Source organism: Nicotiana tabacum, chromosome 5 (genome assembly GCF_000715075.1).
Source record: "Nicotiana tabacum cultivar K326 chromosome 5, ASM71507v2, whole genome shotgun sequence".
In the NCBI taxonomy this organism is placed as follows: Eukaryota; Viridiplantae; Streptophyta; class Magnoliopsida; order Solanales; family Solanaceae; genus Nicotiana; species Nicotiana tabacum.
In genome coordinates this window covers 145,620,838-145,639,320 of record NC_134084.1, presented here as the reverse complement: position 1 = coordinate 145,639,320, position 18,483 = coordinate 145,620,838, and the positions used below count along the sequence as shown (strand labels likewise).

General features: G+C 42.0%; 1 non-coding gene across 1 annotated transcript; it reads left to right on the top strand.

The window, feature by feature from the left end:
- Nucleotides 1-1,206: 1,206 nt before the first annotated feature.
- On the top strand, nt 1,207-1,313 carry LOC142181324 (small nucleolar RNA R71). Its single transcript, XR_012709991.1, has one exon. It is a non-coding gene; the product is annotated as a small nucleolar RNA R71 (small nucleolar RNA).
- The last annotated feature ends 17,170 nt before the right edge of the window (nt 1,314-18,483 follow it).

Here is an 18,483-nt window from a genome sequence, read left to right as displayed (position 1 = left end):
TTTTGTGGTAGCTTATTTTGAAGTATAACACTACATTTTTCAGTAAGCATTATCATGCAAACCTCTTCCAATTTCCTTTTGCTTGACAAAATTTCTTTCAAAAATTTAGCATATGAAGGCATTTCCAACAAAACATCAGTGAAAGGAATATTAAAATGAATATGTATCAAGATTTTCAAAACCTTTGCAAATTGACCATCAAGCTTTTCTCGTTTTATTTTTTGTTGAAAAGGAATTGTCACATGTGGGGCAGTAAGTTTTTTAGAAATTATTTCTTCCTTATTCTTTATTTCTTTCTCATTTGATGATTTAAATGATTTTTCAATATTCTTACCTTTGTCTACCTATTGTTCTGTCTGGTTCTTTTCTTGTATGTCTGCATAAGGTTCATCAAGTTCCTTACCTGACCATAAAGTGATGGCCTTAAGTTGCTCCTTTGGATTTTTCTCTGTATTATTTGGTAAGGGACCCTGAATCTTTTATGACACAAGAGCTACCAATTGGCTTAACTGAATTTTCAGATTTTTGAGGGATGAATTTTGGCTTTCCATCTTTTCATCAATGACCTTAATATACTACTACAAAAGGTCATCAAGACTTGGATGAGCTTCTTGGTGCCTCTACTAGTATGACCCTGCTTGTTGATATGGTTCTGTTTGCTGATAAGATCTGTAACTCGGTTGCCCATGATTTTTACTCTAGTATCCCGGTGGACCCTGTACCTACTGTTTCTGGAAGCTTTGAGAGTTTTCTGCACCATTTGGGTTACTCCACTGAAAATCTGGATGCTTATGTGCCATTGGACTCCCAAAAAGATATGGCTTGTAATCGATGACATTAACCTGCTCATCCATTTGATTGGTTGCTTGACATTCATGGTTCTGGTGGTTTCCTTCGCACATGTCACAAGCCTCAGATTGGTTTGATTGTTGTGTATTCACCTAAAAAGATTCAAACTTTTGTGCCAAAGAAATAATTTGTTGCATTAGTGTATTCAAAGCATCAACCTGATTTACCTTAGCATCCTTTTTAATGATTACACGCTCGGATGACCATTGGTTAGCATTCTCATAAATTTCATTCAACAGTTGCAATGCTTCTTTTGTGGTTTGTCCCATTACATAACCTCCCGCAGCTGCATCTATCACATTTCTAGCAGAGGGTTTTAACTCATGATAAAAAATATACAATTGCATATGTTCAGGAATGTCATGGTGTGGGAATTTTCTTAACATTGCTTTTAATCTTTCCCAAGCTTGATAAACTGACTCAGTGTCAGTCTGTAAGAAATTAGATATGTCTTGTCTTAACTTTGTTGTTATAACAAGGAAAAAAATATTTGTTTAAAAACTTATGAGACATCTGGTCCCATGTCGTAATGGACCCTTGAGGCAAACTTCGTAGCCAAGTCTTGGCATCTCCTTTTAAAACAAAAAGAAGCCTTAACTTGATAGATTCAGGAGGTACTCCATTGTATTAACAGTTTTCACAAGTTCTTGAAAATCAATTAAATGACTATGTGGATCTTCACTTGTATCACCAGTGAAAATAAAAGATTGTTAAATTGTTTGAATCAGACCGGTCCAGATTTCAAAGTTGTTGGCTGCCACTGGGGATCTTCCTGACACTATATTCACAGTTGAAGTGATCAAGTCTAGCATAATCCATAAGGATTCTGTTTGCTGGCCTTGGTGCCACTTCATCAAATTGCTCCTCTACATGGACCGTTGGTGGACTCTCAAGTGGGTTAATGTCCTGCGCTTTCTAGTTTTTCATTTATTTACAAGCTGCACCTTGAGAAGATGATGTTTGTTCTTTCCTGCGCAATCGAAAAAATCTTTCAATTTCAGGATTGTAATTAGCCAACTTTTTTATAGATGAGCGGGTCATAAACTACTTAAAATGTTGAAAGTGCAAAAAAAAATTATCATTAATTTCTAGTGTAGTACTAGTAATTAATAACTAAACTAAAGTAAATTTCAAAGATAATATAGATAGTTAATGAAGAAAAACAAATACCACAATATTGTAGATAATAATACTAGTAATTAATCCAATAATAAAATATAAAATATAAAACAATGAAACTAACAAGTGTCAGTAGTAATACAGACAACGAATTGAGATAGTATAGTATTATTAATTATAAACAAAAGTTGTACTAGTCAATAATAATGATCATTAAGAATAACACTGTAGAAGTAGTAGTACTACTAATAATAATATAATATTACAAAAATAATAAATATATAAAAAATAATAAGAAAATAATAATATGTAACAACAAAGTATATTGAAAAATTTAAAAAAACGTCGAAGTACTGGCAATGAGAAAAAAAAATGATACAACAAGTGATAGTACTAATAACAATTGCACTAAATATAATGAAGGAAAGCTAATGATGGTAATAATAGGAAGAAGTACTAATATGTTTTTTTTTTTCTTTTTAAAGAGTTGTTACAAAAGAAACGATAATATTAATATGACAGTAGCAGTTATAGTACTACTTAGTAAATAGTGATAATAGTAACAGATAAATAACAATAATAAGGTCTCAAATTAGCAATAAAATATTTAATTTGAAGTAGATGTATGTCAATCCCCGGCAGCAGCGCCAAAATTTAACGAGACCAATGTGTATAGGATTTTCCTGCTCTTGCTTTGTTAAATTGTAGTATAGTTTATGACATCGTCCCACAAAGATTGAAAAATATATTCTACAGACTTATAATATTTTAACTACAATTTGAGAGAATCAGATTGATAAAAAGTTGTGGAATTAAAACTTGTTAAATACTTAACAAAATTAAATAACTTTTGAAAGATTTATAATTTAAAAGAGTTGGGAATCGTTGAATTCACTTGATAATATATTATAATAAAATCTCACTTTCTACATGTATTCTCTAAAGGATAATGTATACGGTGAAATCGAAGGGTCCAATTTCTCATTGTCAAAGCACCTCGGAAGACCGTCTCGAAGTCCCGGGGCTAAAAGGCTACGATCGAGACTCCTCTCTCGAGGTTCGTCGACACTCGGTCTTGTGATAATGTCAACCAAGGCCACGTCGAAAACAGGGAGTTCCCAAGGCACGTGGGTAGGACTGAAAGAGCATAGAGAGCTACTCTAGGACCCGAGTCAGGGTGTCATCTAGTGGTCACATCTCCATATCTTTGTAATCAATGCTTTTTGTACTATGATGGGATTTTCCTCCTATATAAAGGGGATCCCTATCACTTTGTAAGGGTTGGTCACTTCAGTTACTCCATACGAAAATATACAAGAACTCTCTATTTCACTCTCTCACATACTCTCTTGATATTATTGCTTTCATTTCTTGTCTTCTTATTTGTTCATCATTTATTGCTTATCATTGGCCATAAAGAGCCTTCATTGATTATTTCATATCTGTTAGCCCTACCCCGATAACCCACGATAGCTCAAGTCCGAGCCCCGGAATCGACCTCGAGGCTCCAGATCGACAAGCTCGAGGCCCTGAATAACTGACTTATCGGTTTGATTGTAGTTCCCTCCTTAACTTTATTTCGTCTCTAAACCTCATATACTTAGCACCAACTGCTTAACAAACTAGCATAAAAATAGATCACGTATTTTTAGAGTCCCATCAATAAATTTAACTATTATTACCATTTTCACGGTAAACAGTTTGGCGCCAACCATGGGGCTAAAAATAATAGTGATTATTTTCTTGCTGATTTCTCACACAACACAAGTTATCTTTCACGCTTTTTCTTGTCCAAAATCTTTGATTTTAGGTCAATATGTCTAACTCAATGAATGGAGGCGAAAACAACAATCTCGAGGACCACGGGGAGAACGGTGGATGTTCCGGGAGTTGGTGTGCTACCACAAAACCCTGGGAATTTGCCTGAACCAATCCCCATGGAGGCGGTCTCTTGTGACGCCCAACGCATCGATATAAGCTCACATACCGACAGGAGCATGCATTAGGGAGATCCACAAGAAGCTCAGAAAACCACGACGAGGGAAGGACGTGAGGTTAGCCTTCATGTTATTTTTGAAATGTTGCAAGCACAACAGCTAGTTGTTGCTCTGCTACAAAGTCACCAGAAAACTCCCAACACGGTAGCACCGGGGACAGCTCCCCCAGCTGAACAGGTACCAGAGAGATCAAGCAATAACGGTTCGATGACCGATCCTGGTATCATAAAAATGCTCGAGGACCTCACCAGGAGGATCGATTCGGGCGAGAAGATGATAGAAGCCAATGACAAAAAGGTCGAAACTAACAACTCCAGGGTCGACTAAATTCCGGGCGCACCCTCGGTCCTGAAAGGCGTGGATTCGAAGAAGTTCATACAAAGGTCGTTCCCTGAGGAGGCGGCCCAGAAACCCATTCCAAAGATGTTCAAAATGTCGAAAATCACAAAATACAATGGGACCTCAGATCCCAATGAGCACGTTACCGCCTACACCTGTACGGTAAAAGGCAACGACATAAATGACGACGAAAATGAGTTAGTCTTGTTAAAAAGGTTCGGGGAAACACTCTCAAATGGGGCCATGATGTGGTATCACAACTTAGCTCCTAACTCCATAGGCTCATTCGCCATGCTAGCAGAATTCTTCGTAAAGGCACATGCCGGTGCCATCAAAGTAGCAACGGCGAAATCCGACGTTTTCAAGATTAAGCAAAGGGAGAACGAGATGCTGCGAGAATTCGTATATCGCTTTCAAATGGAATGGATGGAGCTACCGCCAGTCTCCGATGACTAGTCAGTGCAGGCTTTCACTCAAGGTCTGAATGAACGAAGCTTGGTGGCTTCAAAATAATTGAAACAGAATTTGATCGACTATCCAGCTGTGAACTGGTCGGACATCCACAACCGGTACCAGTTGAAAATCAGGGCTGAGGATGACTAGTTGGGGGCCCCCTCGGGCTCAGTATATCCAAGGAGGCTCTTGGAGAAGGAGCCAAAGCCAAACAAAGAAAGATACCAACCGTACACCGAAGATAGGATGAACGCCCCGAGGCGCAACCCACCGTGCAATAATGGAAGGATAGGCCGAGGACAGAACCCTCGGGGACTCACTAACAGAGCCAGATTCGATAGTAATGCAGGGCCAACGGGGGCACCGCACTTATCAAAATACAACTTCAACGTCGATGTATCAGACATCGTGTTCGCCATCAGTAAAATCAAAGACGCCAGGTGGCCCAGGCCTGTACAATCGGACCATTCACAAAGGAATCATAACTTAGTATGCCAGTTTCACAACACGCATGGCCACAGGATCGAGGATTGCCACCAACTCCGAGAAGAGGTAGCTCTCTAGTTAACAAGGGTCATCTCCGGGAATTCCTTAGCAACCAAGCCAAAAATCAGTTCCAGGAAAGAGAGGCGGCCAAGAAAAATGAAGCAAATGAGCCACAACATGTCATCCACATGATCTTGGGAGGCGTCGATGCCCCGCAAGAACCCATAATGAGAAGAATAAAATATTCATCACTAGAGAAAAGCGAACCCAGGGATATATTCCCCAGGACGCCCTCACATGCAGCAAAGAGGACACCGAGACCTTGTATCAACCTCACAATGACGCACTAGTAATATCTTTCCTCATAAATTATTTTAAAATAAAATGTGTACTCGTGGATCCAGGTAGCTCGGCCAACATTATCAGGTCGAGGGTGATAGAGTAGCTTGAACTACTTTACCAAATCGTGTCTGCCACTCGTGTCCTCAACGGATTCAACATGACAAGTGAAACAACAAAAGGAGAAATTACGCTCCCAGTCACCATGGCCGGTACGACCTAAAATTCCAAATTCCATGTCATCGAAGGAAACATGAGGTATAACGCCTTGTTCGGATGGTCGTGGATACACTGCATGAGAGCAGTACCATCCACTCTCCACCAAATGATGAAATTCTTAACAAAGGATGGAATTAAACCGTCTACGGGGAATAACATGCGGCGAGGGAAATGTTTGCGATGCACGATGTGGCACCGCCATTAGGACCTCTGCTTGCAAAAGATCCAAAGGGTAATCAAGCCACGCCTTCGATCAAACACGTCAAACAAAGTAAAGGACCATACCACATCCTCGTCTCTAGTAATTAGGATGCATCGGTCCTCGAAACGTCGCAGGCACATCCTACACTAAGGTATAACCATCTCCCTTTTCATTTAGTATTTCGTACTAACCCATATGCAGATGCCCGATCGAAGCAGTCAGAGCGTTAGTCCAACTCGAACACCTTAAGGTTTCAAAGCATCCATTGCACTCTTTTCCTTCGACCGAGTTTTTATCCCGAAAAGGGTTTTACTGGCAAGGTTTTTAATAAGGCAACATCTACATGCTACCTAAGGGAGACTCAACAAATGTTCGAGGCTTCTTTTGCAATCAACCTCGAATACTGGGGGGAAACAATGTACCAAGCCAAACGGTCAAACGAACAGTGTCCATATAGTCCGGCCCCCGACGACGAATACATGTACACCTGTATCAAATAATTGAATAATATATTTTGTCAAAGCATTTCGCGCTCCAAAAGAGGCTTGACACCTCCACAAAAATGATTTCTCCACTAGAAACGTCCTGAAGACTCGGGGACTAGAGTCAACAATTTAATGCTTGAATGACATCTGGGTCGGGACTACAAAATCACAAGCCCTCAGGTGAGGCAACAATCGCAAAACATCTCCAAGGCGAAAGGTGCCCCGCCACTCGGGGACTGGCGCCGATATCTCCAAGAATGCACGATCTCAAGGTCAGGATCTCCGAAATCATAAGCCCTCGACAAGGCAATACAAAGTTTGCGAATAATGGTTCTCGAGTCAGGAAACCCTCGACGACTCAGAGTCTTCCATCAATCACCATCTCCATCGACTTATTAAAAATCGAGGCCCTAAGACCCCGAACGGGCAGACTCGGTCTCGTAAGACCTACATAAGGCAACAACTATATATATAAGGCCTCAACGGCATCAAAAAATCTGTAAGACCTCAATGGCATGAAAAACTTGTAAGACCTCAACGACATAAAAATTTGTAAGACCTCAAGCAAGGCATGAACCACACTTGTACCAAGTGACAAAACTGTAGGACCTCAACGGCATGAAAAAACAGTAAGACCTCAATGACGTGAAAAACTTGTAAGACCTTACTAAAGGCATAAACCCGATCTCAAAGTTTCGGCTATATATCGAACTTGTAAGACCCCTAAAAAGGCATACCCTCGATATAGATGCCGAAACTACTTCACTTGGGACTCAAAGGCTCCGACCAAACACAAGTGAATCCGCTCACACGGTTGTACCAGCCGAACTAATGCGACTTGAGGATGCCCTACCGTCGCTACAAGGCATAAGAGCCATTGTCGCCAACCCACACAGGCCTTCAAATTACTCCGAATCTGCTTCGGAAAGAACTAGTTATACATGCTACCCTCGGTATAGGCAAAAGAGCTTCTACCATGTCATCTCCAAATCACAAGCTTCGAGCTACTTAGAATCCAAGATAAACCTCCCGAAGTGCTCAAACATTACCACAAGTTGCTCGAAATCGAGGTTCTTCCTGAACCGATGACGAGCCAGGCAAAGATTACTTCAAAAGTCCTTAACAAAAGGAAAATAAAGACTACATAAAAGGTCGTATCGACCAAGTGCGTAAGAGCCATAGTCGCCAGCCTAATGAGCCTCAGGGCCACACACACAAAAGGTCGCTTCGACCAAGCTCATAAGAACCACTGTCGCCAGCCTGAAATTTAAAAACTTGAGGGTCAAAATGAGCTCGAGTTGTAACCCGATTCGGAGACTAGACCCAAAATAGTTAACTATATATGCCTAAGGGCAAAACGTCAGAGCCATTGTCACAAGCTTACATTAAAGGTCGCTTCGACCCAAAGCGTGAGAGTCATTGTCACCAGCTCACGTTGAAGGGTCGTATCGGCCTAAGGCATAAGAGCCACTGTCGTCAGCCAACTTACATTAAAAGGTCATTTCGACCCAAAACGTGAGAGCCATTGTCGCCAGCTTACATTGAAAGGCCGCATCGGACCAAGGCATAAGCGCCACTGTCGAAAAGCCCACTTACATTAAAAGGCCGCATTGGCCCAGGGCGTAAGAGTCATTGTCGCTAGCCCACGTACACTAAAAGGTCACATCGGCCAAAAGCATAAGAGCCACTATCGCCAGCTTAAAATTCAACCATTCGAAGGTCAAATAAGCTCAAGTCGATGCTTGACTTAGGGACTGAGCCAAAAACAGGTGGCCTAAGTATGCCTAAGTGCGAAAGCATGTAAGAAACTACGGGCCAGTCCAATGAGCACTGGGGGCACATCACTACTCTAAGGATTCCTACCAATGCAAAAACAAGATCGCCTGGTCAAAATCAAGACAGAAAAAGATACGAAAGGAGTAAAGCCGCAAGGTTTTATTTTATATACATGCAACAAACACAACCTCTACCTACAAACATGCTTTGAAAATGCTACATACAGATGACAAAATCTATGCCCCCCAGGGGTTATGGCCTACCGGTCTCATCCCCGCTTTTCTCGGCATCAGGCAAAAGCAATCGAGCATCACGCACATCCGCCCTTGCTAGCTCCAATTCTTTCGAGAGGGCGAAACCCCTATCACGGATCTCCTCGGCGGTCTTTCTTCGAGACTTGCAACGAGCATATTCTTCAATCCTCCCTTCGCGATCGAGTATCCTTCTCAGCTCGGCTTGAGCATCGACAGCATCCTTTAAGTAGATCATCATTTCCTGGCCAGCCTTAGTCCGGCTCATTATAGCTTCTGCCCGAGCATCAATGATCTTATCCCTGACTTTCGAAAGCTCGGATTCGAGTTTCACAATCATTTCCATCTAAACCAAAGCATTGTCACAAGCTATGCGAAGTTGGGATTCAAAAGTGGAAACTTTGGCCAGAGCATCCTTCCACTTTAAAGCCTGAGCCTTCGCCCGAGCTTTCAATTCATCATGCTCATGCCTGGCCCAGCCAACTTCATCTCGAAGGTGCTTCAGTGCCTCCGTCTTTTTCTGAAACTAAAATAAACTAAGTATTAGCCCCGGGAACCAGGAGGTGGAATGCACACTCACCCGGGATAGAAAACTACCTGCTCCTTCAGGTGGTTCTCATAATTTAGGCTCCGACCCACCTCATACCGCAAGTGTACCAGCTCGACTTACTTTTCATCACAAAGGAGCCTCAGGGATCTATCCTCATCTAGAGCTTTCTGTAGCCTAACTTCACAACAAAGCGGCCCGGACTTAAGCTTGTTGAATGCCTGCAAAAGAAAACACAATAAGGAAAGGAAGGCGCAAATCTTGAAAAACCTGTACCGAAACTCACCGCAAAGTGAAGCTGATGTGCTTCATTGAAAGATGAGTGCACACCTGGCTATCCAGTCCCTTTGGCCATGAAAGAGCCTACTCCGATCGAAGCACGGTCGCTCGGTGTATGCGACCCCGAGTTTCTAATATCTCCCAAAATGCTATCAACAGAAAAAGAAGGTGACAACAATGGAGAAACCCTCTTTCCAGAACCGAGAGCCAAGGACACGACAGGCTCTGATGATGATTCCCCTTCGAAGCCCCGATCTTGCCCCGGCTTACTTTGAGCGTCATCGCCCTGTAAAGCACCTCTCGCTTATTGTTATCGTTCTTCAGCCCGGGAGCTGGCAACCCTTTCCCCTTTTCCGAAGGAGCAGGACCTCGCCTCGAAAGGCTCTCCAATGCCTACAATAGTAAGATTAATACGCGTAAAAGGGGATATGCTTCTCCACATAAAAGAAGGGAAAGGAAGGAATAGCACAACACTCACCATAGTATTTTGCTTCTCATCTTCCCCAGGACAAAGCTCGTCACTTGAGCTCATCATAGGTCGAGTGGATCGCCAATTCTCGAACCCAATCCGGAAGATTAGGAACGTCGTCCGACGCCTATTATACCGCTGTAGAAGAAGAAGGGAAGACACGATTACGAAACATGTTCTCGCTATAGGCAAATGTGATAAAGCGCAAAATGCACCACTTAGGTGTGTAATTCTATTCCTTAAGAAATGGCATAAGCTCCATGGGGATAATGCCAACGGTCCGCACTCAGACGAAATGACTGATCCATCCTCAATCTTCGTCCTTCTCGTCATCAACAACAAAGGGCGTGGTTGATCTACATCGCAAGGTTAGCAGACCTCAATGGTGAAAGGGTCGGTACACCCTAAGAAGTTGACTGAGCAAAAATTCAAGCCCCGCCTTCTACGCGAAAAATCTCACCATCAACACCGTTTGCCAAAACGATGGATGGACTTGCGCCAAGGTAACACAATACTCTAAGCAGAAGTTAAGCACAACCCTATCAAGGGGGCCTCGTGTGATAGGATACGTGTACACATTTAAAAACCCATCGGCATGATCCATGGTGCCCTCACCCGGGGAACATGCTTGTAACATCACTTTCTCCCCCCATTCGCAGTCTTTCCTCACTAACTCAAGATGCTCTTCCCCTATCAATGAAGTGGTCTTAAAGGAATAATCTCATTGATCGTAAACACCGGAGGCGAAGCTCTCTTCTCCTCATCGAACGGGCCACGACATATCGACCGTGGCGATGACGAAATTAGAGAACTAAAAGGTAGGAATATGTGCAGACGCGTCAGTGCTGGAGTACCAAAAGGCTAACGCAGAAAAAGAAAGGCAACTGATTAATATGGTGTAACCCCCAAAAAAACATAAACAACCCTATTTATATATGGAAAAAATGGCGACGACTCACCTGCCTCAAAGCCGGCTAAGAACACTAACTGATGCCGCCTTCTCCAGTCCTGAGGTGGTACCAAACCATGAGGACCTCCATCAAAACAAGGTTAGGCTCCAAGAAGCCAATAACACCTTCTCTAGTCCCGAGGTGGTACCTGACCTCGAGGACCTCCATCAAAACAAGGTTAGGCTCAAAGAAGCTAATAATACCTTCTCCAGTCCCAAGGTGGTACCCGACCTCGAGGACCTCCATCAAAACAAGGTTAGGCTCCAAGAAGCCAATAACACCTTCTCCAATCCCAAGGTGGTACCTGACTTTGAGGACCTCCATCAGAACAAGGTTAGGCTCTATGAAGCCAATAACACCATCTCCAGTCTCGAGGTGGTACCCGACCTCGAGGACCTCCATCAAAATAAGGTTAGACTCCAAGAAGCCAATAACACCTTCTCCAGGCCCGAGGTGGTACCCGACCACGAGGACCTCCATCAGAACAAGGTTAGGCTCCAAGAAGCCAATAACACCATTGCCAGTCCCGAGGTGGTACCCGACCTCGACGAACTCCATCAAGATAAGGCTAGGCTCCGAGAAGCCGATGACGCCTTCACCAACAACAAGGTGGTACCCGACCTCAAGGATCTCCATCAAAGGGAAATTTAGGCTATAGAAAGCCAATGGCATCATTACGAGACCCGAGGTGATACTCAACCTCAGGGGTTTTTTGTCAAAAGGGAATCAGGCTCCAAGAAAATAAGCATTTAAACTCCACCTGTATGGGCTTGGCCCCGGAGTACCATCCAAGATCGGACAAACCCTCTCTCGAGATCTATCTACAGCGCCCTAAGTCTATTTACACTAAGCCCTGAGTGAGTTTCCAGGTGGTCCGAATGTAAACGAACCTCCGCTCGGGGACTGCTCTCGAGAGATCAAAGGCATTCCCTGTCCACAGGCCTCCGAGAATATTTCTTCTCAAAGGTTACCATGGAGTTTAAGTAATAAACCATAATTCCAAGGCCCAAAACGTTACTTTCATTCTACTCGAAGTCAAAGTCCTAATGACTTGAGTTCATCGGCCCGATTCAGGTTCGATCTAAGGGATCACAAAGGGTTTCGCGCAAGGCCATATTAATCGGCCAAAGCCCAGAAAGAATACTCGCACCTGGGTTTGGTATTGGCAACAGCAGATGGAGTCATGCATTCAGAGTCTCCACAAACATAAAAGAATATAGCAAGCATTGAAGACAAATTGGAGAAAATACCTTTGTATTCATGAAACATTCAATTACAAAAGCCTATGAGGGGTCCTTACATATGATTACAAAAGCCCACGAAGGGTTCTTACACAAAATTAAAGAAGCGAGAGGGTACACAAGTAGTGAAATCCCGGGACTTAATCTACTCTCGAAGGTTCATCTTCGTTATTAGCATCTCCGAGCTCCACCCCCTCGAGCATGCATCCTCGACGGTGACACCTTCGACTGCCACCTCCTCTAGGTTCCCATCTCCATCCCACAGAGCAATATCTCCAAGGGCGAAGATGAAGAAGAGGAAAGCGGGAAGGCAAAGAAGAGGGAGGTGATGCAGAAGAAGCAGAAAAAAGAGAAATAGCCTGCCAAAGCCAAAGGTTGAAGACTCGGCGGGCCTCAATCCTACTCGCACGGCCAATCCGGGTCCACCTTCCGGGACATTGTGGCATGCGAGCTTAACGGCTGGTGCACCATTTTATCCCTTGGCAAAAGACTCGAGGGATGAAGTGCGGCACCCGGCCAGGGTAGGAGAGTGAGCAGTGGTGTATAGTCTGAACACTCTCCTGAGTAGCGGTGTAGAGTCTGAATGTCCTCCTAAGTCAAAAAAGGTCGACCCCTTTGCCTCGTCACCTCGGTCTAATGACGACAGCAGAGATAGTCGTAACAATAACAATAATAATAACGAGATAGTATAGTCTCGCTCGGCATAGGTGAGTCTAGGTGGGAGGCCATGGCACGGCTGGTAAGAACTCCACCGTAAGATCTTATGGTCAGAAACCCCAAACATGGCGGATAGCAATAAGAGAAGGATGATGAGAATAAAAAAGAAAGGAATGGAAAGATTATGAGAAACACTTGAATAAAAGTTAGCATGGATAGGCCCCATTTATAGGGGATGATAGTGTGGCCTACAATGCCATCAATGCCTTTAGAAGACCTATCGAAAGGAACAATCAATGCGCCATTGGAAACTGGATCGACGACGATACGGTTGCCGTGAAGGATGTGAATCGGCATCACATTGAAAAATGCTGAAAAGATAAGTCCATGAGATGTACCGATTGTCGCGGAGACATACATCATAAGTATGATATCGTTAGCGTGACATCACTGTGGTAAGTCCGAAGATCTGGGTGTCAAAATCGTTTCTTATCACTTCTCTCTAAGGAACGCGGGGACTATCTGTATACGGTGAAATCGGAGGGTCCAATTTCTCATTGTCAAAGCACCTCGGAAGACCATCTCGAAGCCCCAGGTCTACAAGTCTACGATCGATACTCCTCTCTCGAGGTTCATCGACACTCGGTCTTATGATAATGTCAACCACGGCCACGTCGAAAACGGGATTTCCCAAGGCACATGGGTAAGACTGACAGAGCGTAGAGAGCTACTCTAGGACCCCAGTCAGGGTGTCATCTAGTGGTCACATCTCCATATCTTTGTAATTAATGCTTGTTGTACTATGATGAGATTTCCCTCCTATATAAAGGGGTTCCCTATCACTTTGTAAGGGTTGATCACTTCAGTTACTCTACACGAAAATATAGAAGAACTCTCTATTTCACTCTCTCACATACTCTCTTGATATTATTGCTTTAATTTATTGTCTTCTTATTTGTTCCTCATTTATCGCTTATCATTATCCATAAAGATCCTTCATTGATTATTTCATATCTGGTAGCCCTACCCCGATCACCCACGATAGCTCACGTCTGAGCCCCGAAATCGACCTCGAGGCTCCGGATCGACAAGGTCAAGACCCTGAAGTGACTGACCTATCGGTTTGGTTATAGCTCCCTCCTTAACTTTATTTTGTCTCTAAATCTCATATACTTAGCATCAACTGCTTAACAAACTAGCATAAAAATAGATCACATATTTTTAGAGTCTCATCAACAAATTTAATTGTTATTACCATTTTCACGGTAAACAGATAATTGCTTATTTCTAATACAATTATATCTTATCTCACCAAAAATTAATTAACTAATAACACTTCGTGAAGTTATGTAATTAATTGAATTAAAACTAGTGACGGTTAAACCGAAATATTTTCTGGTCTGAATTGTGCTAAAAGATAGTAAAACTTCGTGAGAATTTTTTTACTAAAATCAATACTCATGCGACTACAATTCCTCCGTGAGAATTAAAATTGAGGCAAGCAAAATTATCGACTTCTAATAATAGCTTACTAAAAATTACTCACTTCACTATTTTATTCAGTAGCAAAAGGGTCTGGACTTGGCATCGTATTGAAGCCACCCACAAGCAATGCCATTAGAAAATCTATTAGAACTGTGAAATTGACTAACAACGAGGCCGAATATGAGGCTATTATTGTAGTCTCGAACATGCCAAAAGCTTGAGGGCGGAGGTGATCGTAGATAAGTGAGACTCCCTCCTTGTGGTGAACTAAGTTAATGGAACATTCGAGGTCAGAGATGAACGAATGAAAAGGTACTTAGATAAGTTGCAGGTAACATTACACCGATTCAAGAAGTGGACTTTGCAAAACGTACCCCAGGATCAAAATAGCGAGGTTGATGCCCTCGCAAACTTAAGGTCGTCGGTCGAGGATAACAAGCTCAACTCCGGGAAGAAGGTCACGCCGAAATAAACTCTACAAGCTTGACTTGGGATTAGAGAAAAAAATATGTAGAATATTTGAAGACTAGGAAACTGCCTTCGAATCTAAAAGAATTGAGGGCCAGCATACAAAGGTGTCACGACCCGGATTTCCAACCTTCGGGAGTCGTGATGGCGCCTACTCATGAAAGCTAGGCAAGCCGAGTATTATAAATTCATTACCCGTTTTTCTTAACCTTTTAACATTTACAAATTTACATGTGATCAACAACGTAATAATCATAATAAACAGAAATGCGGAAGACTAAATATAGTAGTTTAACCAAATACTAGTACAGAATCCAACATACAACTCTACCCACAATTGGTGTCACAATGTCACGGACTATCCATGAATACTACAAACAGTGGTCTGAAGGAAAATAATACAAGTCTGTCTTTGAAATACATAAAAATAGAATGGAAATATAGAAGGGGATGCCAAGGCCAGTGGATATCTACAGGACTACCTCGGGTCTCCTGCTGGACTGAAGGCAGCAACCTCACTGTGGTCCAAAAGCTCCAGCAATGGGATCTGCACACAATGCAGAGTGTAGTATCAGCAAACCGACCCCATGTATTGGTAAGTGTTGAGCTTAACCTCGGTGAAGTAGTGACAAGGCTAGGACAAGACTACCAAAAAACTTGTGCAGTTTTATCATATAAACCAAGTAATAACGATATAATCTAGCAGTTAAAGATGAGGAGGGGAAACATTCTCAGGGGAATATCATGTACAAACAGAAATTCAGTAGAGAAGCATACGGAACACCAAAATTCAACTCTAAGAAAGAATAAGGAAATCAATGACAAGTGCACGACATCACCCTTCATGCTTTTACTCTCGTTCTCACCATAAGAATAAATATATTCGGTACGGCATCACCCTTCATGCTTTTACCTCACAAAATCATGGTACATCATTATCCTTTGTGCATTATCACTCATATCATGTCACGACATCACCCTTCGTGCTTTTACATTTACAATATCGCCACGGCATCACCCTTCGTGCATTAATACTTACTCACAAAGATCACACACGACATCACCCTTCGTGCTTTTGCACTATTCCTTACCCAAGCAACAATCACAAGCAATTCGGGCAAGGGAATCAATAAAACCACAATAGAATCCCGGCAGGGGAACAATTATATAACAATAATATCCGCACAAAGGAATCAATATCATGAGCAATAACATCCCGGCAAGGGAAATAATATCAAGAGCAATAACATCCCGTCAAGGGAGACAATATCATAAACCTCTTCTCTATTCCACAATTACTTCACAACTTAATTCTCAACTTGAGCCAACACTGTACAATGTTCAATTACCAAGAATACTTCCACAAGCCTTGTTCAACATTAGAAATCATCATATTAAGCATGGACAATACAAAATGGAGTCACATCAATCATAGTATAAGACTCACTGGCATGCTTGACACCAACGTATAGGTACTCGTCACCACACCTATATATCGTACTCAACAATTAACACCTATCAAATAAGACCACGACTCCTATTCCCTCAATCTAAGGTTACACCAAACACTTACCTCAATGCCACGAACACAATCAAACCTCAACTACCGCTTTACCCCTCGATTCCACCACCAATTTGATTGTATCTAGCCATAATTGACTTAACAATCTCAATAAATACTAAATGAATCAATTCCAATGCATGAAAATAGGTTTTCCAATGATTTTCCCAAAAAGTCAAAAATCGACCCCAGGACCACATGGTCAAAACCCTAGGTTCAAATCAAAACCCAATCACACATTCACCCACGAACTCAAATTGGTAATTTGTTTTGAAATCGGACCTCAAATCGAGGTCCAAATCCCCAAAAATTAAAAATTTTATGTTCTACCCAAAAACACATAATTCCCACATGAAAACCCTTGATTTTGAATTGAAATCATGTAAAAAGATGTTATAGATTGAAGAAAATGAGTTATAAATGACTTGCAATTGATTTGGAGAAGAACTTTTCTTTGGAAAATTGCCCAAGAGAGCTTAGCGTTTGAGAGAGTTTGAAAAATGAAGAAATTTCGTCTAAGTTATAATTTGCACAGGTGCAGATATCGTATTTGTGAAGTCAGGTTCGTAAATGCAAACTCGCAAATGCGGCCCAGGCTTCGCAAATGCGAAGGTATGCCAGTCCTGCTTTCTTCATAAATGTGAACTATTGTTCGCAATTGCGGTCCCTGTTGAAGTCGCATTTGCGACACTGAGCTTCGCAAATGCGATGGTCTCCCTACCCAGCTCATCTTCGCAATTGCGATAATTATTCACAATTGGGATAATTCTTCGCAATTGCAAGCTCGCATTTGCAAGTCAGGCTTCGCAATTGAGAAGCTTGCAGACCTGCAACACACTAGCAGTTTTCCTAAGTCCAAATTCACTCCGCGACCTATCCAAAACTCACCCGAGCCCTCGGGACTCCAAACCAAACATGCACGCAAGTCCAAAAACATCATACGAACTTTCTTGTGGAATCATATCATCAAAATAAAATCAAAAACTATGAATTAAACCTCAAATTCATGAAATCACTCAAGAACATCAAAATTCCCATTTCCTCAATTAAAGGTCCGATTTATACTAAACGAACTCCGATTCTTACCAAACTTCACATATTCAACTTAATTATTATATAAGACCTGTACAGGGCTCCAGAACCAAAATACGAGCTGATACCATCAATTTCAAACATCTTTACATTTCCAAACACTCTTATAATTTTAGTTAAACAATTTCTTTCAAAAATTCATTTCTCGGGCTTAGGACCTCGGAATTCGATTCCGGGCATACGCCCAAGTCCCATATTTTACTACGGACCCTATGAGACCGTCAAATACCGGTTCTGGATCAGTTTACTAAGAATATTGAACAAAATCAACTTTAATCAATTTTAAAAGCCAATTTCCATATTTTACTTAGATTTCACATAAACGTTTTCCAGAAATACGCCCGGACTGCGCATGCAAATTGAGGTGAGATAGAAAAAGGGTTTTAAGGCCTCAAAACACAGAATTTACTTTCAAAACGAGTGATGACCTTTTGGGTCATCACAAAAGGTAGCTCGGTTCAGCTTGTCTGAAGGCGAACCTTGTTTAGAAGAAAGTTCGATGGCCCACTATAAATATGCCTAAGACCAGGAGATACCAAGTACGTTATGAGGAAAGTTCATGAGGGCACCTATGGAAATCATTTAGACACTAAATCATTGGTTCAAAAGGTAATCAAAGCCGGTTACTATTGGATAGATATGGAAAAGGGCACAAAGGAGTTTGTACGAAAATGTGATGAATGTCAAAAACATGCTCCGATGATACATCAACCTGGAGAGCTGCTGCATTCAGTTTTGTCACCATGGTCGTTCATGAAGTAGGGAATGGACATTGTTGGCCCCCTTCTATGGGCACAAAGTAAGGCTCAAATCATATTGTTTATGACTGACTATTTTTCTAAGTGGGTTAAAGCCCAGGCATACGAGAAGGTCGGGAAGAAGAAAGTCATCAACTTTATTTGGGACCACATCATATATCGATTCAGAATGTCATCCGAAATCATGTGCGACAATGGGAAATAACTTATCGATAGCAAAGTGACCAAATTTCTCGAATGCCATAAGATCAAAAGGATTCTGTCAACGCCTTATCACCCTAGTGGGAACGGACAAGCAGAATCAACCAACAAAGTCATTCTCCAAAACATCAAAAAGAGGTAAACTGATGCCAAAGGAAAATAGAAAGAAATTATACCTGATTTCATATAGGCATACTATACGACCTCGAAGTCCAATACCAGGGCCACCCCATTCTCGTTGGTTTACGGCGCTGAAGCTC